Source organism: Ranitomeya variabilis, chromosome 3, assembly GCF_051348905.1.
Source record: "Ranitomeya variabilis isolate aRanVar5 chromosome 3, aRanVar5.hap1, whole genome shotgun sequence".
Lineage (NCBI taxonomy): Eukaryota > Metazoa > Chordata > Amphibia > Anura > Dendrobatidae > Ranitomeya > Ranitomeya variabilis.
The window spans coordinates 611,246,922-611,269,269 of NC_135234.1; the positions used below are offsets into that span (position 1 = coordinate 611,246,922).

General features: G+C 42.9%; 1 protein-coding gene and 1 long non-coding RNA gene across 9 annotated transcripts in view; one reads left to right on the forward strand and one right to left on the reverse strand.

The window, feature by feature from the left end:
* The window catches only part of ENOX1 (ecto-NOX disulfide-thiol exchanger 1), a 768,733-nt gene that overhangs the window by 262,991 nt on the left and 483,394 nt on the right, over window positions 1-22,348 (reverse strand). The window lies entirely within an intron of this gene.
* The window catches only part of LOC143816671 (uncharacterized), a 34,560-nt gene continuing 20,871 nt past the window's right edge, over window positions 8,660-22,348 (forward strand). Inside the window, exons 1-2 of the long non-coding RNA XR_013223974.1 lie at window positions 8,660-8,777; window positions 12,308-12,368. This is a non-coding gene — a long non-coding RNA (uncharacterized LOC143816671). The remainder of the gene's footprint in view (window positions 8,778-12,307; window positions 12,369-22,348) is intronic.

Below are 22,348 nucleotides of genomic sequence, written 5' to 3' on the forward strand. Positions count from 1 at the left end.
CCCCATTTGCTGTTGCTGCGATAAAAAAAAAAGTCCCATACTCACCTCTCCATCGCTCAGGCTCCCGGCACTTTCAATATTCACCTGCTCCTCGTTCCGGCGCCGCTCCATCTTCAGCATCTTCCGCACTGACGATCAGACAGAGAGCGCGCACTAACCACGTCACCGCTGACCTGAGTGTCACTGCAGAAGACGCTGGAGACAGAGCGGCGCCAGCATGAGGAGCAGATGAATATCGCGCAGCGCTCCCCTCCACGTTATACTCACCTGCTCCTGGCGCGGGGCAGTCCCTGCTTCCCCGGCGCTGCAGCTTCTTCCTGTACTGAGCGGTCACCGTTACCGCTCATTACAGTAATGAATATGCGGCACCAACCGTATGGGAGGTGGAGCAGCATATTCATTACTGTAATGAGCGGTACCATGTGACCGCTCAGTACAGGAAGAAGCTGGGGCGCCGGGGAGCTAGGGACCAGCTGGGACCGCGCCGGCAGCAGGTGAGTTAATTAGACAGCCCCCCTGGGTATGACTCGAGTATAAGCCAAGAGGGGTGACTTTCAGCCCAAAAAATGGGCTGAAAATCTCAGCTTATACTCGAGTATATACGGTATGTATATACAGTGGGTATGGAAAGCATTCAGACCCCTTTAAATTTTTCACTCTGTTTCATTGCAACCATTTGGTAAATTCAAAAAAGTCCATTTTTAATGTACACTCTGCACCCCATCTTGACTGAAAAAAAAACAGAAATGTAGACATTTTTAAAAATGTATTAAAAAAGAAAAACTGAAGTATCACATGGTCAGAAGTATTCAGACCCTTTTCTCAGGCACTCATATTTAAGTCACATGCTGTCCAGTTCCTTGTGATCCTCCTTGAGATGGTTCTACTCTTTCATTGGAGTCCAGCTGTTTTTAATTAAACTGATAGGACTTGATTTGGAATGGACACACCTGTCTATATAAGACCTCACAGCTCACAGTGCACGTCAGACCAAATGAGAATCACGAGGTCAAAAGAACTGGCCAAGGAGCTCAGAGACAGAATTGTGGCAAGGCACAGATCTGGCCAAGGTTACAACAGAATTTCTGCAGTACTCAAGGTTCCTAAGAGCACAGTGGCCTCCATAATCCTTAAATGGAAGAAGTTTGGGACCGCCAGAAGTCTTCTTAGACCTGGCCGTCCAGCCAAACTGAGCAATTGTGGGAGAAGAGCCTTGGTGAGAGAGGTAAAGAAGAGCCCCAAGATCACTGTGGCTGAGCTCCAGAGATGCAGTAGGGAGATGGGAGAAAGTTCCACAAAGTCAACTATCACTGCAGCCCTCTACCAGTCGGGCCTTTATGGCAGACATATGAGTGACTCCCAGACATATGAGTGACTCCCAGACTATGAGAAATAAGATTCTCTGGTCTGATGAGACGAAGATAGATCTTTTTGGTGATAATTCTAAGCGGTATGTGTGGAGAAAACCAGGCACTGCTCATCACCTGCCCAATACAATCCCAACAGTAAAACATGGTGGTAGCAGCATCATGATATGGGCATGTTTTTCAGCTGCAGGGACAGGACTACTGGTTGTGATTCGATGAAACATGAAAGTGGCCAAGTACAGAGAGATCCTGGATGAAAACCTCTTCCAGAGTGCTCTGGATCTCAGACTTGGCCGAAGGTTCACTTTCCAACAAGACAATAACCCTAAGCACACAGCTAAATAACAAAGGAGTGGCTTCAGAACAACTTTGTAACCATTCTTGACTGGCCCAGCCAGAGCCCTGACCTAAACCCAATTGAGAATCTCTGGAGAGACCTGAAAATGGCTGTCCACCAATATTTACCATCCAACCTGACGGAACTGGAGAGGATCTGCAAGGAAGAATGGCAAAGTTTCACCAAATCCAGGTGTGAAAAACTTGTTGCATCATTCCCAAGACAACTTACGGCTGTACTAGCTCAAAAGGGTGCTTCTACTCAATACTGAGAAAAGGGTCTGAATACTTATGACCATGTGATATTTCAGTTTTTCTTTCTTCAATAAATTTGCAAAAATGTCTACATTTCTGTTTTTTTTCAGTAACGATGAGGTGCAGAGTGTACATTAATGAGAACAAAAGTGAACTTTTTTGAATTTACCAAATGGCTGCAATGAAACAAAGTGAAAAATTAAAAGTGGTCTGAATATTTTCCGTACCCACTGAACAATTCAGTATCTTACAGCAATTATGCAGTTGGGAAATGGTTAACTGCAGGATAGCAGACCACTATAGGCGTATCTTCCTGCAGTGCTACCTTTATTGCAGAGGCCAAGTGTGAACAACACTGAAAACAGTTGCAGTAAGCTAGCAACTTCTTTGTTGAGTGATAGATGTGGACAACATCTCGTAAGCTGGAATAAGCTTGGAAATATTGTTGGATACAGCATGAAGTTAGGAGTAGCAAAGGAGATGATAGACAATTGGCTGAAGCCAAATGAAGTAGAAGCAAACGCATGACAGATTTAGAGCAAATGTTGACAATGCTACTAAAATCCCCCAACACACTAGTGCTCAGCCTGGCTTTAAAAGGCCTAGTGTCATATTATTAAAGGAATTTGCCAGATTACTGAAGAAAACAGCTGTGGACTATTGCAAAGGGGAGTGTCCAAAGGTGAAGGGAGCAAGGCCGGGCACTGGAGCCAGGACAGTGAGCAACATAGGATCATTGCAGGACAATTAAAGCCCACATCTTTCATACAAATGCCCCTCTTTTTCATTTTGCCTGGGTAATGTTCCATATCTTTGTACCTCTATGTGGAGTCTTATGTTTCAGCCAATTGTCAACAAAAAGTAGAATGCACAGCATAAATATAAAAATTGAGTATTTATGCAATTATTCAAGGATGTTGGGTACCCGGAAAGGATCTGTTCTTACATAGTTATGCTGATGGAAAAATATGGTACTCAGAAGCAGCTAACCAAAAATAAATTATAAAAAATGATTATGGACAAATAAAATAAACAGCTGTACTGAACTGAGCTGACATGATTTATACTGTGTCACCCGTCAGTAATATTTGTTTTGGGGCATCATGTGACCTATGCAGCCAATCATTGGCCATTTATCAGTTGAAGTATTCACAAGACGACGCCCATGCTGCATGTTGTTGACAGCTTGGAGTTTGGAGGGGAAGCACTATTTTGGGGGAAGAGTGCAGCTTTCTTTCTCCTTTCATAGCCCTGGGCACTTTAGAATTAACTTTTGTGCAAGGATAACACCTCTTTAACCGCTCAGTAAATGCAAAATAAAATGGTGGATTGCTTTTTTTTTTGATCCACAAAAAAGATGCCCTAACACAGCTATATTTAAGGAAAAATTAAGCATGGCAACATGAAAATCTATTGCTGGATGGGCTAGGGTTCTGCGATTAGATATTTTTTTGTACCTCGGGCTACAATAAACCATTTCATTATGGGATTACATATCACAACTCTACATTTAGTCTTCCTTTAACAAAAGGTACCTATCATTTTGGACTGAGATCAATTCTAGCAAAGTAAGCTACTTCTATAGTAAGTGATAGGTGCCCTAAGCCACGAGTACCTGCTCTTTACTTTTACATTCACATATGAAACCTTACCTAAATTGCATTCTCTAATAAGTTGACTGGTTTAGAAAACGTATCTTCCATTTGAAATTTCTGATTCATGTACCTGTGTGCCTTGTTTTTTTGCTCATGTTTAGTTGAATTTGTCTATATTTGCCCCCTTTTCACATGTAAAGCGCCATGGAATAAATGGCGCTATAAAAATGCACAATAATAATAAAAAAAGACATTCCCAACAATTACAGGCATGGGTGATAAACTGCAAGGGGCCATCTCGATTCTGAAAACAGATTGAAGAGTTATATCTCCGGCAGGTCCAGACAGAATGAATGAAGTGGTGGTGCCCATGTGCAGCTGTTCAGAACCCCATTCTTAGGTTAGGCAGGGGGTCCCCAGCAGTGAAACGCCAAACAGTCCACAATCTATCACCTATTTGTTGGATCTATGATAAGTATGAATGTTGGAAATAACACTAACAGACGGGGTCCCCCATACATGACCCACATTTAATGACTGCGACAGAAAAGGGCAATTCTCATTAAGATGGACCTGACATTATATGAATAGTCATTACTTAATTTGCCTTTTAGTGGCTCTACCGGGGAATCAATCAAAATATTGTTTTTTCCCACGGATTACAGAGGATCCTATCTTATCAAGGGACCATTCTAATAATAAGGGACTATCTAAATAGGATATTGGCTTTAGTGTCTGTATGTAGGAGAGGTAAGACAGAAAATCAATCTAAAATAAAAACAAATGTTCTGCTTCAAAAAGGTCGAAAAATCAAACATAACAAAAGGTTTTGATAATTCCTGACAGTCTTTGACAGACTAAAAACAATCAAAAATGCTTTCCCTGGATTTATATTGCTTCTATGATACACAGAAGGTCAGTCTGAACAGATCTCCTTAGGGCATCACAATTCCTGGACCAAATCCTAATTAAAATGCTGTAGACTGATGCTCAATATAAAGCCAACAATCCAGTGCCTTATCAGGAAGCAATCCTGTGTACCATGGATTCATTCCAGCATTTGGCACAGTCTTGCTTCATTTCGTTTCCTTCATCCATATGGCCCATGTTCTTTGTTTGTACTTAGTAAGCAAAACAGTAATATACTAACTGACCTTGGAGAATAGAAAATTGCACAATACACGCGCGTGCGTGTGTGTATATATATATATATATATATATATATATATATATATATATATATATATATATACACGGTATATATAATAGGAACACAGCATTTGTTTCTGCGAGATATAGATTTTCTAGTCACAATCTGTCTTGGACTGCCGATTTTAGCCTGCACTCTTCTCTATGCTCTGCCCAGCACTCTTCAATTCTCCTAAATAAGCTAGGAAACCGTGATGAGCGAACATGCCCTAATAAGATGTTATATGAGAATGCTCGGTTGCTAACCAAGTAACTTCAGCGTGCTTGAATAAAATGATCGGGTTCCCCCACACACGCATGTCTCGCAGCTGTTTGACAGTCGCACCACATACACGGATTTTGCCTGTTTATTAGACAATCCCTGCATGTGTTGAGGCTGTTTAACAGCCACGAGACATGCGGGTGCGGGGACTCGAACATACTATTCAAGCACGCCGGAGACACTTGGATAGAACCCGAGCACTCTCAGATAACACCTTATCGGAGCACGTTCGCTCATCACTACTCGGAAACCCCAAGTATACAGTGATGGAGGCTGAACTGTCATCATCTTCATTTCAGCTGTGTGATACGAACTCTCTAATCATCATTAACTGTAGTATGAGTTTGTTTCTCCCTGTGGAGAACTTGTGTGGTAGAGTCCACGCAGTTTTATCACCCAGTTGGGAGAACATGATGACATGTAATACGAGGGCGTCACCAGGAGATCAAATGACCAAACTGAAAAATAGGCATCCAGTATTTTCAAACAGAGAAAAATCACTAGAATTAAATTTTGTTTTCAAAAGTACTGCTTTAACTTGTATCTAAAGTGCAGTGACATTAAACATATTAATTATAGCCTTATACAGTTTTGATTTGCACCCATAAAACACCACAACTTTATTGAAATGTATACACTAAGTAAATATTTAATATTTAAGAAGCAGTATTGTGTGCTATCAGGTCACAGTCAACATTAAAGAAAACTATAGCATATGTTCCTTCAGAATAACTCACATTGTTGAGCTGATCTCTACGAAATGTCACTGCATATATAATTCATGCTTTTGTAAGTAATAGACCATGATGGTCTCTCTAAGCATTAAAAGGTTAACTAGTTGAGCGTTGTACTCTGCTTCTAGGTCAGTCCCGTAGACCATTACAGTGGCATGTATGTCGAGCATGCACACCTCTTCATTCAAGGTGGGGCTTTGAAGAGACCAGGTCCCAAGATTTAGAGTCCATGGTTTCGAGCACTCAAAGTGACAGTTGCTAGCGGCCGTAACCATGGATACCTACTGCAATGCCCTGCACATGAGGTAAGTGACATTGGTTATCAAGAGGACTATACTACAGTTCTAACTGGAAGAATTTGCTTATATTGTTATTATTATTACACCCACTACATATTGGGATAGGATCTTGGAGATGGGAAAATCCTTTTAACTAGTGATGAGCGAGTATACTCGTTACTCGAGATTTCCTGAGCACGCTCGGGTGTCCGCCGATTATTTTTTAGTGCTCGGAGATTTAGTTTTTTTCGCCGCAGCTGAATGATTTACATCTGTTAGCCAGCTTGGTTACATGTGGGGATTCCCTAGCAACCAGGCAACCCCCACATGTACCGTATTTTTCGGACTATAAGACGCACCGGACTATAAGGCGCACCCAGGTTTTAAAGGTGGAAAATAGAGAAAAAAAATATTTGAAGCAAAAAAATGTGGTAAAATATTTAATAACATAAATAACATACTATTATATGTGGTGTTATTACATATAATAGTATGTTATTATGTTGGAAGCTACAGGACCAGTGTGGTGTCTGTACAGTACTATACGAAGATGCTGGAGGGTGAGTATAAGAATGGGGGCACAGGGCTTATAGTGAAAGCACCACTCCAGCACTGCAAAATAGCACTGGAGTGCTGCTTTAAAATCCCATGGGAGAACTATAACTCCCAGCATGTCCTGCAGATCCTATGACGTGCTGGGAGTTATAGTTCACCACAGGAGTGGCAGAGTGCTTTATTGTGTATTGTAAAGACTAACCTCTTAATTGTGGCAGCCTGTGGTGAGGTAAAAGCATCCCATGACTGCACACACAGAGCCCTCCCTCTTGTTGCCTCTCCACAGGACAGGTTTTGAGGAAGCCTGCAGATTCTAGTGGAGAGCCTGAAGGACCTGTGATGATGTCAAGAAGAGGGAGGGCTCTCAGCTGCCATGTGATGCTCCAGCCTGCCCACTCCTGACATCACAGAGGTCCTGTTTGTGCACAGCACTCGGCATCCAGGCATGGCAGGCAGGTATACAGCGATCTCCTCTCCGCTCTGGCCCCTGCTGCTGCTGCCTCCTCCCCAGGACACACAAATCTCCCTAGCTGCTGCAGCGCTGAGGAAGCCATGCGTGTCCCTGCTTAAGTGCAGTATTCAATTGCTGCTCCCGGCTCACTGCTCAGCTGATCGGTGGGCGGGGAGCCGCTAATGAATATTCACTGCACTTAATCATCGGGACCACATGGTTTTCCCAGCGCTGATTCCGGGCAGCGGGGACATCCTGAAGTGGGATAACAGTGCGATCCCACTCACTGCTGCCCCCCTCCCCACATGCTACATCCGTACCATAAGACGCACCCACACTTTCCTCCCAAATTTGGAGGAAAAAAGTGCGTCTTATGGTCCGAAAAATACGGTACTTATGCTGGCTAATAGCTGTAAATCATTCAGCTGAGGCGATGAAAACTAAATCTCCGAGCACTAAAAAATACTCGGAGGACCCCCGAGCGTGCTCGGGAAATCTCGAGTAACGAGTATATTCGCTCAGCACTACTTTTAAATCATGAGTTCCCAGCCACATCTCTTCAGGCTACTGATTTCTATAGAGCAGTTAGCTGATCTCCTCTCTCCGCATCCCTCACAGCTCTTGAACCATTATCAGTCTTGTAAAATCCCCAGCAAAATCAATGTGAAATCATCAGCAAGGTTTAGAGCACACCTCCTAATCAAGGCAAATGTAGCAACAGCAATGTAGACTTTAGAAGAATGGCAGACAGTTAATGTGTCACATTAGCAGAAGGAAAGTGACCAGAATTCTCACTCAAGAAGCCCATGCCCAAGAAGTGCCCAATGGCCAAGCAACCAAGAAGTAAGGATATTGGAAAGTTTGTGCTGCTGAAAACACAACTTGTTATGCCCCTTTAATCTATTGCCTTAAAAGGCAACTATACTTTCAAGTAACATTTTAGAATATGCGGTTACAAGTGAATGCAATAACACTTTTTGGATATTGCATGACTTGTATTCTGCATTTTCACTGGTATTTCCCTTCTGCAGGCTCTCTCTTTCAATTTTAATTTGCAGTTAAAGGGAACCTGTCACCCCGTTTTTTCAGTATGAGATAAAAATACCATAAAATAGGGCCTGAGCTGTGCTGGACAATAGTGTATTTTGTGTACCCTGATTCCCCACCTATGCTGCCGAAATACCTTACCAAAGTCGCCGTTTTCGCCTGTCAATCAAGGTGGTCTGGTCAAATGGGCGTGGTAGAATCCCCGCTTCTCCCCCAGATCTTGCTTATCTTTCCGTTGGTGGCGTAGTGGTTTGTGCATGCCCAACAGCGGAATGCACTGCGCAGCTGAAGAAAAAGAGCGCTATCTGCGCTATTCACCGCTTTATCGCTGGCCGCGGCCATCTTCCTGAGTTCGCATTTCGGCTTCAGAAAAATGGCTGCCGCGATCCCCATCTGCGCACGCACGGCATCCCACGGCCATTTTCCTGAAGCCCAGGGCAGCAGAGCGCTCCATCTGCGCACGCACGGCCTCAGGAAGATGGCCGCTCCCACCGATCAACAGGGGAATAGCGCAGATCGCAGATCGCGCTCTTTTTCTTCACCTGCGCTGTGGATTCGGCAGTTGGGCATGCGCAAACCACTACGCCACCAACGGAAAAATAAGCAAGATCTGGGGGAAGAAACAGCGATGTCACCACGCCCATTTGACCTGACCACCTTGGATTGACAGGTGAAAACGGCGACTTTGGTAAGGTATTTCGGCAGCATAGGTGGGGAATCAGGGTACACAAAATACACTATTGTAATGCACAGCTCAGGCCCTATTTAACGGTATTTTTATCTCATACTGAAAAAAACGGGGTGACAGGTTCCCTTTAATATGCTGATCAGACTGCATATTCATCATGACAGGCTCCCTTTAAAGCAAACTTTTACCTGCTGGGTGAACATATTTGTCCTGCGATGCCGGCACTGCCCCCCCATTATACTGTATGGAGGTCTGTGTGGGATCCATTATTCTGTATGGAGGACTATGTGGAGTCCATTGTACTGCTTAGAGGACTATGTTGGGCCACTATACTATGGAGAATTATGTGGGGTCCATTATACTGTGTGAAGGGCTGTGTGGAGATCAAACCTCAATCTTTCTCAATTGTAGACATTTTTAATAAATATCAAGGGCTTTGTGGTACCTATAATACTAAATGCAGGACTATGTGGGGCCATTATACTGCATGGAGGACTATGTGGAGTCCATTAAACAATATTGGGGACTATATGGGGCAATTATACTGTATGGAGGACTCTGTGGGGGCATTATGCTATACGTAGGGCTATGTGGGGTTCATTATACTATACAAAGGACTATGTGGGGTACATTATACTCTGTGGAGGGCTAGTTGGTAATCGCACCTCAAACTTCCTCAATTGAAGACATTATTTAATAAATGTCAAGGAGTTTATGGTACCTATAAAACTATATGGAGGATTGTGTGGGGCTATTATACTCTATGGAGGACTATGTGGGGTTTTTATACCGTACAGAGGACTATGTGGGGCACATTGTACTTTTTGGAGGACTACGTTGGGCCACTATACTATGGAGAACCATGTGGGATCCATTATACTGTGTGGAGGGCTGTGTGGTGATCACACCTCAAGCTTCCTCAATTGTAGACATTTTTTAATAAATATCAAGGACTTTGTGGTACTTAATAAATGGAGGACTAGGTGGGACCATTATACTATATGGAGGACTATGTGGGGTCCAGTATACTATATGGAGGACTATGTGGGGTCCATTACACTCTGTGGAGGGCTGGGTGGTGATCTCACTTCAAACGTCCTCAATTGTAGATGTTTTTTGTAATAAATATGAAGGTTGGCCTGTGACTTCACATAAGTTTGTTTTAATTATTTTTGCCCTCTGTGTATTTAAGCTTGATACCCCAGCTTTAAAGGATGACACTTTCGAACAACATTTCACATTTAAAGTTAGTTTTTTATTTTGTTACATTCATTGTATATGGACTTCTTACAAAATTAGTTCTATTCATAAATTCAATAAATTACATATCCGCAAAAATGGTGCAAAAAAAGGTGCAGTAGTTAAGTTCATTACTGATAACTACTAAGATATCACAACTCCTGATATTTTCTGTAATACAATGTATTTATTCTCCTGGACTCCAATGGAATGCTAACTTTGAGCAGTATATAATAATATCTTGACAAGGACTGAATGAACGTCCTCTCGGAAATACAGTACAGACCAAAAGTTTGGACACGCCTTCTCATTTAACGATTTTTCTATATTTTCATGACTATGAAAATTGTACATTCACACTGAAGGCATCAAAACTATGAATTAACACATGTGGAATTATATACTTAATAAAAAAGTGTGAAACAACTGAAATTATGTCTTATATTCTAGGTTCTTCAAAGTAGCCACCTTTTGTTTGATGACTGCTTTGCACACTCTTGGCATTCTCTTGATGAGCTTCAAGAGGTAGTCACTGGGAATGGTTTTCACTTCACAGGTGTGCCCTGTCAGGTTTAATAAGTGGGATTTCTTGCCTTATAAATGGGGTTGGGACCATCAGTTGTGGTGTGCAGAAGTCTGGTGGATACACAGCTGATAGTCCTATTGAATAGACTGTTAGAATTTGTATTATGGCAAGAAAAAAGCAGCAAAGTAAAGAAAAACGAGTGACCATCATTACTTTAAGAAATGAAGGTCAGTCCGTCCGAAAAATAGGGAAAATTTTGAAAGTGTCCCCAAGTGCAGTGGCAAAAACCATCAAGCGATACAAAGAAACTGGCTCACATGAGGACCGCCCCAGGAAAGGAAGACCAAGAGTCACCTCTGCTTCTGAGGATAAGTTTATCCGAGTCACCAGCCTCAGAAATCGCAGGTTAACAGCAGCTCAGATTAGAGACCAGGTCAATGCCACACAGAGTTCTAGCAGCAGACACATCTCTACAACAACTGCTAAGAGGAGACTTTGTGCAGCAGGACTTCATGGTAAAATAGCTGCTAGGAAATCACTGCTAAGGACAGGCAACAAGCAGAAGAGACTTCTTTGGGCTAAAGAACACAAGGAATGGACATTAGACCAGTGGAAATCTGTGCTTTGGTCTGATGAGTCCAAATTTGAGATCTTTGGTTCCAACCACCGTGTCTTTGTGTGATGCAGAAAAGGTGGACGGATGGATTCTACATGCCTGGTTCCCACCATGAAGCATGGAGGAGGAGGTGTGATGATGTGGGGGTGCTTTGCTGGTGACACTGTTGGGGATTTATTCAAAATTGAAGGCATACTGAACCAGCATGGCTACCACAGCATCTTACAGCGGCATTATATTCCATCCGGTTTGCGTTTAGTTGGACCATCATTTATTTTTCAACAGGACAATGACCCCAAACACACCTCCAGGCTGTGTAAGGGCTATCTGACCAAGAAGGAGAGTGATGGGGTGCAACACCAGATGACCTGGCCTCCACAGTCACCAGACCTGAACCCAATCGAGATGGTTTGGGGTGAGCTGGACCGCAGAGTGAAGGCAAAAGGGCCAACAAGTGCTAAGCATCTCTGGGAACTCCTTCAAGATTGTTGGAAGACCATTCCCGGTGACTACCTCTTGAAGCTCATCGAGAGAATGCAAAGAGTGTGCAAAGCAGTCATGAAAGCAAAAGGTGGCTTCTTTGAAGAACCTAGAACATAAGACATATTTTCAGTTATTCACACACTTTTTTGTATATAATGTGGACGTATATAATTCCACATGTGTTAATTCATAGTTTTGATGCCTTCAGTTTGAATGTACAATTTTTGTAGTCATGAAAATACAGAAAAATCTTTAAATGAGAAGGTGTGTCCAATCTTTTGGTCTGTACTGTATATCAATACATGTTGATATTGTGAATTGACCATGCTGTGAATTTAGTTATGTGCAATTATAAAATCCTGTTTTTGGATAAAGTTTACGGAATTGCAGAACAATACCTAGAATACATGAAGGTTAAAGATACTCATTTAGAAACGAGCCTCTAAACTTATTTCATAGCCAAACCCTTATATCTTTTTATTTTTCTTTATCTGTTTTACAAAACACAATTACTGAACCCACATAAAACAGGAGCAATGTTATTTGGGATTCGTAGATTAGCATTGACTTAATACAATTCTCAATAGACAGGATGAAGTAATATAAAGCCTCCTTGCTTTTAGCCACTATGCATCTGAATTTACTTCTCTGAAATGCTTTCCCCAGGGCCTGTCGAATTTCAGCAAAGTTCTCCTTCATGTTGTGAACGGAATGCGTAACAAGCCCGGTGAGTGTCTATGTTCAGTACAGCTAAGCCTTACAGTAATGCTCATACAAAGGCATTTAAACAGCATTAGAGATGCCATTTGATAAATGTCTTCATTTCAGGGACATGGTAACTCCGCAACCAAATATATTACCTGTGGGATTATCATTATAAGAAGTACACTGGTAATTGTTTAAAAATCAAATGCCTAAACTAAAAAAAATGCATTAAATCAGAATTCCATTATATTTTACCTAATGCTCACACAATCCTCTTCTGTTTTCTTGCTTATGTACAAACACATTGAATGCTGAGTGGGAGATAACAGATGTTCATGAGATGAGAAATATTCTGACTAATAAAGTTTATGTTGCTAATATTTGTAAACACTGAATATGTAACTTTCTATATTTGCTATTCTTCATGTATCGTGTGAAATCATTACACTATGTAGTACAGTTTAGAATGAAAAGAGAAGGCAGATCTCTGGTGAGATATGCAGATCAAGGCATTTTTAATAAGTTTTATCTTAACCTTATGCGTTTGATAGACAGCCATTTGCACTCATAATAGTCAAGTCCCCTTCCATCTTCAAAAATACGCTGTTGAAACTCTGGTGAAAAAACAAACAAACATGGTAAATAGAAGCCAAGGTCTCATCTCCTTTTAAGAGGGATTTTATAAGACTCTATACTCCGTTGGTCTCCTTAAAGGGAACCTATCACCCCGTTTTTTAAAGATTAGATAAAAATAGTGTGAAATAGGGGCAGAGCTGGGCTTTACATTACTGCCTTTTTGGTGCCTTTACACCCCCGTTAGGCTGCCGAAATACCTTTGTGAAGTGGCCGTTTTCTGCTGTCACTCAAGTTGGTCAGGTCGGATGGGCATGGTCACAGCGCTGTTTCTCCCCCAGATCAGGCTCATCATTACGTTGGTGGCGTAGTGGTGTGCGCATGTCCAAAGAGAAGATCCGCTGCCCAGGAGATTCAAAACAGCGCGGTCTTCGCTATTCGCCATTTACCGGTGGGCGCGGCCATCTTTCCTGTGGCCGCGCGTGCGCAGATGGAGCGCTCTGCTGCCCGGGGCTTCAGGAAAATGGCCGCGGAATTCCGCGCGTGCGCAGATGGAGATCGCGGCGGCCATTTTCCTGAAGCCCCGGGCAGCAGAGCGCTCCATCAGCGCACGCGCGGCCACAGGAAAGATGGCCGCGCCCACCGGTAAACGGCGAATAGCCAAGACCGCGCTGTTTTGAATCTCCTGGGCAGTGGATCTTCTCTTTGGACATGCGCACACCACTACGCCACCAACGTAATGATGAGCCTGATCTGGGGGAGAAACAGCGCTGTGACCACGCCCATCCGACCTGACCAACTTGAGTGACAGCAGAAAACGGCCACTTCACAAAGGTATTTCGGCAGCCTAACGGGGGTGTAAAGGCACCAAAAAGGCAGTAATGTAAAGCCCAGCTCTGCCCCTATTTCACACTATTTTTATCTAATTTTTAAAAAACGGGGTGATAGGTTCCCTTTAAAGAAAGTTCTGCCTTGCAGAAAACTGGATAAAGCTTCCCATTTAGAGAACTAAACCGTGCTCGGCACTGATGAGGAGCAAGCAGCTAGAAACAGCCAACTCCACTAGGTATAGAAAGCCAATTTGTATGCTTCAGTTAATCAAAATAAATGCAACCCTAAGGGTATGTGCACATGTTATGTGTTTGCTGCGGACATTTGTGTATAAAAAAATGTGTCTCTTGGAAGGAAAATTGCCGCACAAAAAATACCCATTTTTGTGGCCTCTTTTCCTATTCTTTAAAATGGGTAAAAACGCTGCAAAAATGCTGAAAAAAAAAAAAAAATCGACATGCTGCTGATATGAAACAGTTGTAAATCTGCAAGGCAAAACTAAGCAACATATGCAGGTGATTTCAGATATCTCCTTCACTTAGATGGGCAGTAAAACGCTGTTCTTCATGGCTGAAACGCTGCATTTTTCATTGCGAAAACGAGTGAAAAACAAAGCAAAAACGCGGTGTGAACATATCCTGAGAAGTCTGCTTTGCCTACGGTTGTTCTTATCTTGTTGAGGGAATAACTACCTTATATCAAATGAGAGCAGGTAGGAAAACACAACTGATAAGGCATTAAGAGGTGAAAGTGAGATAAGGAGAGCACAGTCTAGGCGGTGTATACTTGTATGCCTTCTCTGACTACGCAAATTGCCTCTTCAGAGAAAAAGAGGACTTAACTCTATAGCGCCACCTGTTGGAAGTAGCGATTCTACAAGTCACAATCAACCCTTTAACGAGTCGTGCAATTGCACGGCAAATAAGCCTCCTTACCTTGACATGCCAGAGCTGGTATACCACTCTCCATAAGGAGAAACCTTACTTCTCTGACTACGTGATTAAAGTCATATCTACCTAGGTATATAGGCTCCCAATAGGGTACCTTCCAATTATCCAGGCCAAGAAGGAATAGCAGCACTGGAACAGAAGAAACTGCTGGTTTAATAAGTGAGGGAGAAGCATATTCATGAGTACATGCAAGTCTGCGCAGAAATTTGCTTAAAGGACAATGCAGATAAATCATCCAGAGATGTTGGTGCTACGGTACAGTGAGAGAAATTTACTGTCGCAATGCTCAGCAATCAGAAAAGTTGAATTTTACAAGTTTAAATTCCCTGGGTTGATGAAGTTCTTGGCTGTGAAATTCATTGCATAGCTGCAGAATTTAATCAATACCCAGCACACAGTCTCACTTCACTTAACCTGGAAGGAACAATTACTATTCACAGTCAAATGCTTTGTCAGAAACATGTCCTCCGTCATTCAAACTTTCTTTTCTACTTGCTTTCCACATCAATAAAGGTTTCTTCCTTCCTGGCTACTTTGAAGCCTTCAAGAATTATATTCACATTCTTGTCACAAGGCACCAGCTCCTAAGGAACGGATCCATTACATGTTAATGTTTTTATAATCCCAAAGCACTTGGTGGCAGGCTGAATATTCCAGAGGTTTAAATTATTCCTGGTGTGAAGACAACGTCCCATGTGGCTCCCTTCAAGATCCGCAGTACAGAATCAGCTCACAGGAGCGAAACAGGTTCACCTGTTACCTACACTGCAACTACCTAACAAGTCAGCTGGTTCACCAGCACCAAAAAAAAAAGCCAAGTGTGTGCCAGCTGGACTCCTACTCAATAATAATCAGGAATGATTAATGTAGCCGATACATAAGAGCTATAAAATTAACTGCAGTACTTAACTTGCATAGCATTAAGAATTAGTGTGGTCATTACCCAGGTAATAAAATAGCACAGAATGCACACTTGTAAACTACAGCAGATATCCAGTCAAAGTCTGCTGTGAGAAATCGTGTTTCAATTAAAACAGCACTTTTGATTCTCAATAGTATTCATTAAGCTTTTCCACCTACAAAGAATGGAGAGGTCTGTAATTTTATTGTAGGTACACTACACCTGTGAGAGACAGGATCTAAAAATAAAAACCAGAAAATAACATTGTATGATTTTTACATATCATATCGTATAAGCCGACCCGAGTATAAGCCGAGACCCCTAACTTTGCCACAAAAAACTGGAAAAACTTAATGACTCGAGTATAAGCCTAGGGTGGATGATGCAGCTACTGGTAAATTTAAAAAATAAAAACAGATACCAATAAAAGTAAAATTAATTGAGATATTAGTAGGTTAAGTGTTTTTGAATATCCATAGTGAATCAGGAGCCCCATATAATGCTCCATACAGTTCATGATGGGCCCCTTAAGATGCTCCATACAAAGTACGCTCCATATAATGCTCCATAACGTTTAGGATGGGCCCCATAAGATGCTCCATATTAAAATATGCCCCATATAATGCTGCATAAAGGTTAATAAGGGCCCCATAAGATGCTCCATACAGACATTTTCTGCCTATAATGCTGCACAAATGTTGATTATGGCCCCATAAGATGATCAATAGAGATATTTGCCCCACACAATGCTGCACAAATGGTGATTATGGCCCCCATAAGATGCTCCATAAAGATATTTGCCCCATATAATGCTGCACAAATGGTGATTATGGCCCCATAAGATGCTCCATAGAGATATTTGCCCCATATGCTGTTGCTGCGATAAAAAAAAAAAAAAAAAAATGACATACTCACCTCTCATCGCTCAGGCACCCGACACTTGCAATATTCACCTGTCCCCGTTCCACCGCCGCGCGCCGCTCTGTCTTCAGCGTCTTCTGCACTGACGTTCAGGCAGAGGGCGCGCACTAACCAAGTCATCGCGCCCTCTGACCTGAGCGTCACAGCAGAGGACGGGAAGACAGAGCCCAGCGGTAGAACGAGGACAGGTGAGTATCGCGCAATGCTGCTCACCCTCCCCATTATACTCACCTGCTCCCGGCGTGGTCCCTGGCAGCTTCCCTGATGGTCTTCTCTGGGTGCTGACAGCTTCTTCCAGCGTAGAGCGGTCACCGGTACCGCTCATTACAGTAATGAATATGCGGCTCCACCCCTATGGGAGTGGAGTCGCATCCATATTCATTACTGTAACGAGCGGTATCATGTGACCACTCAACGCTGGAAGAAGCTGTCAGTGCCAGGAGATCATCGAAGATGCAGGGACCATGCCAGGAGAAGGTGACTATGTCACAGCCGCCGCTCCCCCTCCCCCGCCGCTCCCCCTGGGACAATGACTCGAGTATAAGCCGAGAGGGGCACTTTCAGCCTAAAAAATGGGCTGAAAATCTCGGCATATACTCAAGTATATACGGTAATTATGTTGCATTTTATTGCCTTTAATAAGTATTTGATACAATAGAAAAATAGAACTTAATAGTTGGTATAGAAACCTTCGTTTGCAATTACAGAGGTCAACAGTTTCCTGTAGTTCTTGACCAAGTTTGCAAACACTGCAATAGGGATTTTGGCCCCCTCCTCCATACAAATCTTCTCCAGATCTTTCAGGTTTCGGGGCTATCGCTGGGCAACATTGAGTTTCAGCTCCCTTTTAAGATTTTCTATCGGGTTCAGGTCTAGAGACTGGCTAGACCACTCCAGGGAGTTGAAATGCTTCCTATGGAGCCATTCCTTAGTTGCCTTGGCTGTGTGTTTCTTGTCATTGTCATGTTGGAAGACCCAGCCACAACCCATGTTCAATGCTCTTACTGAGGGAAGACGGTTGTTGGCCAAAATCCTCCGATACATGACCCCATCCATCCTCCCTTCAATATGGTGCAGTCGGCTTTTTCCTCTTTGCAGAAAAGCACCCCCAAACTATGAGGTTTCCCCCACCATGCTTCATGGTTGGGATGGTGTGCTTGGGGGTTGTACTCATTCCTTCATTCTCCAAACTCGGCGAGTGGAGTTAATACCAAAAAGTTCCATTTAGGTCTCATCTGACCAATTGACTTTCTCCCATTCCTCATCCAGATGGTCATTGGGGAACTTCAAACAAGCCTGGACACGTGCTGGTGTGAGCAGGGGGACATTGTGTGCTCTGCAGGATTTTAATACATGACGGCGTAGTGTGTTACTAAATGTAATGTTTGAGATTATGGTCCCAGCTCTCTTCGGGTCATTGATCAGGTCCTCCCGTGTAGTTCTGGGCTGATTCCTTACCTCACGAGGCGACATCTTGCATGGAGCCCCAGACCGAGGAAAATGGGCAGTCATCTTGTGTTACTTCCATTTTATGGTAATTGTGCCCACAGTTGGTTGCCTTCTCACCAAGCTGCTTGCCTATTGTCCTGTAGCCCATCTGCACCTTTTGCAGGTCTACAATTTTGTCCTTGGTGTCCTTAGACAGCTCTTTGGTCTTGGACATGGTGGACAGGTTTAAGTGTGATTGATTGTGTGGACAGGTGTCGTTTACACAGGCAATAAGTTCAAACAGGTGAAATTAATAAAAGTAATGAGTGCAGTGTAGTTGGGCTTCTTAAAGAAAAAGTAACAGGTTTGTGACAATCAGAATTCATGCTAGTTGGAAAGTGATCAAATACTTATTTTTTGCAATACAATACTAACTAACTATGTAAAAATCATACAATGTGATCGTCTGTTTTTTATTTTTAGATTCTGTCTCTCACAGTTGAAGTGTACTTACGATACAAAGTAAGTATATACACTGCTCAAAAAAAATAAAGGGAACACAAACAGAATAAAACTAAGTAAATCAAACGTTTGTGAAATCAAACTGTCCACTTAGGAAGCAACACTGTTTGTCAATCAATATCACATGCTGTTGTGCAAAAGGAATAGACAACAGATAGAAATTATTGGCAATTATCAAGACACCCTCAATAAAGGAGTGGTTCTGCAGGTGGGGACCACAGACCACTTCTCAGTACCAATGCTTTCTGGGTAATGTTTTGGTCACTTTTGAATGTTGGTTGTGCTTTCACACTTCTGGTAGCATGAGACAAACTCTACAACCCACACAAGTGGCTCAGGTAGTGCAGCTCATCCAGGATGGCACATCAATGCGAGCTGTGGCAAGAAGGTTTGCTGTATCTGTCAGCGTAGTGTCCAGAGGCTGGAGGCGCTACCAGGAGACAGGTCAATACACCAGGAGATGGGGAGGGGGCTGCAGGAGGGCAACAACCCAGCAGCAGGACCGCTACCTCAGCCTTTGTGCAAGGAGGAACAGGAGGAGCACTGCCAGAGCCCTGCAAAATGACCTCCAGAAGGCCACAAATGTGCATGTGTCTGCTCAAACGGTTAGAAACCGACTTAATGACGATGGTCTGAGTGCCCGACGTCCACAGATGGGGGTTGGACTCACAGCCCAACACCGTGCAGGAAGCTTGGCATTTGCCACAGAACACCAGGATTGGCAAATTCGCCACTGGCGCCCTGAGCTCTTCACAGATGAAAGCAGGTTTACACTGAGCACATGTGACAGACGTGACAGTCTGGAGATGACGTGGAGAGCGATCTGCTGCATGCATCATCCTTCAGCATGACCGGTTTGGCAGTGGGTCAGTAATGGTGTGGGGTGGCATTTCTTTGGAGGGCCACACAGCCCTTCATGTGGTCATCAGAGGTAGCCTGACTGCCATTAGGTACAGAGATGAGATCCTCAGAACACCCCTTGTGAGACCATATGCTAGTGCGGTTGGCCCTGGGTTCCTCCTAATGCAGGACAATGCCAGACCTCATGTGGCTGGAGTGTGTCAGCAGTTCCTGCAAGATGAAGGCATTGAAGCTATGGACTGGCCTGCCCGTTCCCCAGACCTGAATCCGATTGAACACATCTGGGACATCATGTCTTGCACCATCCATCAACGTCACGTTGCACCAGACTGTCCAGGAGTTGGCGGATGCTTTAGTCCTGGTCTGGGAGGAGATCCCTCAGGAGACCATCCGCTGCCTCATCAGGAGCATGCCCAGGCATTGTAGGGAGATAATACAGGCACGTGGAGGCCACACACACAATTGAGCATCATTTCCTTGCCTTGAGGCATTTCCACTGAAGTTGGATCAGCCTGTAACTTCATTTTCCACTTTGATTTTGAGCATCATTCCAACTCCAGACCTCCGTGGGATATTAGTTGTGCTTTACGTTGATAGTTTTTAGGTTTTATTGTTCTCAACACATTCCACTGTGTAAAGAAAAAAGATTTACAACTGGAATATTTCATTCAGTGATATCTAGGATGTGGGATTTTAGTGTTCCCTGTATTCTTTTGAGCAGTGTGTATAATATATATATATATATATATATATATATATATATATATATATATATATATATATCCTAAAGGCCTTTGGCTCAATCTCAAGCTATAGCAACTTGAAGAATGAAAGCTCTGTAGGAGAATCAATCTTGTGCAAGAACAGATAGGTCCACCAGGGTCTTCACTGCCGTTTTCTTGATAGTATCAAGTAACTGAATTGTTGGTCTAACTTCACTTTGTTCCTTCTATTCTTCCAACCATGATGTCCTTCTCCAGTGATTGCTCTGTTTGCATGGTGTGTTCAAGTCATAGCTTGGGGATCCCTTCATTCAAGTGACATTTCTGGTTTGATTTGTTCCAAAATTGATGTATTAATTTATTGATTACTTATCTAGCACCATCCATCCACTGTATTTTACAAACATTATTAGAACTAACCCCAAAGGGAACTTAAACTGATTGGGACTCTCAACCTGTCTTTGGATTTTGAGGAAATCCATGCAAATATGGGAAGAACAGATATACTCCTTGGAGACGTAGTCCTGGGTAGGATTTGAACTCAGAACCCCAGCGCTGAACGACTACATGGCTAACCACAAAGCCAACCTAATATAAGTATTTTATAATTTATCGCTTGATGGCGTAAATTCTTTGATGAATTATTTACCCTAGCTATCTACATTTTATTAGCAGGGTTGCGGGAAAAATTCTGACAATTCACAGCTACAACTTCTTATATATGCAAAGTAATTAAAGGGGTTGTGCTAAACTAAGAAAATGCTGCACTTGAGCAGCCATTCATATAAAATAATAAATTCCCCCTTCTTGTACTTGGCAGTTTTAGCACCACATCCCTAAATAATGAAAACGCTGAGCACAAGCCATGCAGGTTAAATAATAAATTTACCCTTCTTGCTCTTGGCAGCAAGACCACATCTCCAATGCTTCTGGCCTCAGCGGGCTTGTGGTATATACCACTGAGGTCAGTGATTGGCTGCAGACGTCACGTGGGGGATTCAGGCTATGACATCACTTTAAACAGAAGCTCCAGGAAAGAAGCTGCCAGGAGCAAGAAGGGCGATTATGTATTATTACTTTACACGCATTATTACTTTACATGTATTGCTGACTGTTTACAGTATTTTCAGTGTTTTGGAAACACCTTAAACAAATAATTACAAATGTTCTATACGTTTCACAGTGTAAAAATATATGGAAATCGCCAAGTACTGAAGATGCTGTTTTAACCCTTGCTATTTTTCACAGCAAATATGTATAGCTACAGCTACAGTGACTTTAGCTACAAAACACATTGTGAGGCCAAAGATATATTATGCTGCAAAGTAAGAGGCGAGTGGATATGGTTGTAGTGCCACTTGCAGGCTGTAAGCATTGCTCTGAAGGTGGCCGGATCACTGTCCTTCGCTTTCCCAATGCTTCAAAGGCAAAGCTGAATCTGCCAGCAGCATGAGGGAGTGAAGTGTTCTGACCAGCAGTGTAAGCATGCCGCTGGTCCGAACTATCAGTCTTCAGGAGCACAGCGACCCCAGCAAGCAAGAAGGAGGAGGAGGCGGAGGAGCGGTGGGAAAATGGGAATAATCCTTTAAGCTGAGAAACGTCTGGAGTCCAGAAGCAACATATGGAATAAGTAGAGTTGCACTGACACAGACTTTAATTTTGCTTTAAAGGTGCAGAGCAAAGACTTGATCACACTATGACATGTAAAATGCTACAACTGTACATGTAACGTCGCCCAAATCAAAGAGGCCCTCAGTTTTATCCTAAAGTTTTTGAGGAAGGCGAGGAGCTGGTTTACCTATTAAACAAATGTCTTATAAGACATCAAAACAGTTCTGCCTATGACAGTGACACAAATTCTAGTGAACATCCTAAAAAACATCATGTCAAAGCACAATATGGCGGTGAGAAAAAAGGCCATTTAATGACTTTAGAATTGTGTAAGTGTAACTATTCAGACACTAATGGAGAGAAGTAGGATTCCACTAATGTTTACGCTTAATAAGTTGATGCCATTCCGCAGGCATTTACATTTGGGGACTTTATTTTTACCTTTCTTTCAACAATTTCCCCTGACCACCAAAAGACTCTGCAGATTTGAAGCGATCAGTGAGGGGCTCCTGAGAGCCAAGTGATATTGCACCTCACCTGGATCTGAACACATTAACAAAGCATGTATCTGCACAAAGACTATGGCCCCGATCCATCAACACTAGAGTAGCGCAAGCTTCTGCTAAGTCAGTCTAGACACTGTACACGGCGAGGAGTTCATGAAGAGGTGCATGCCACTTAA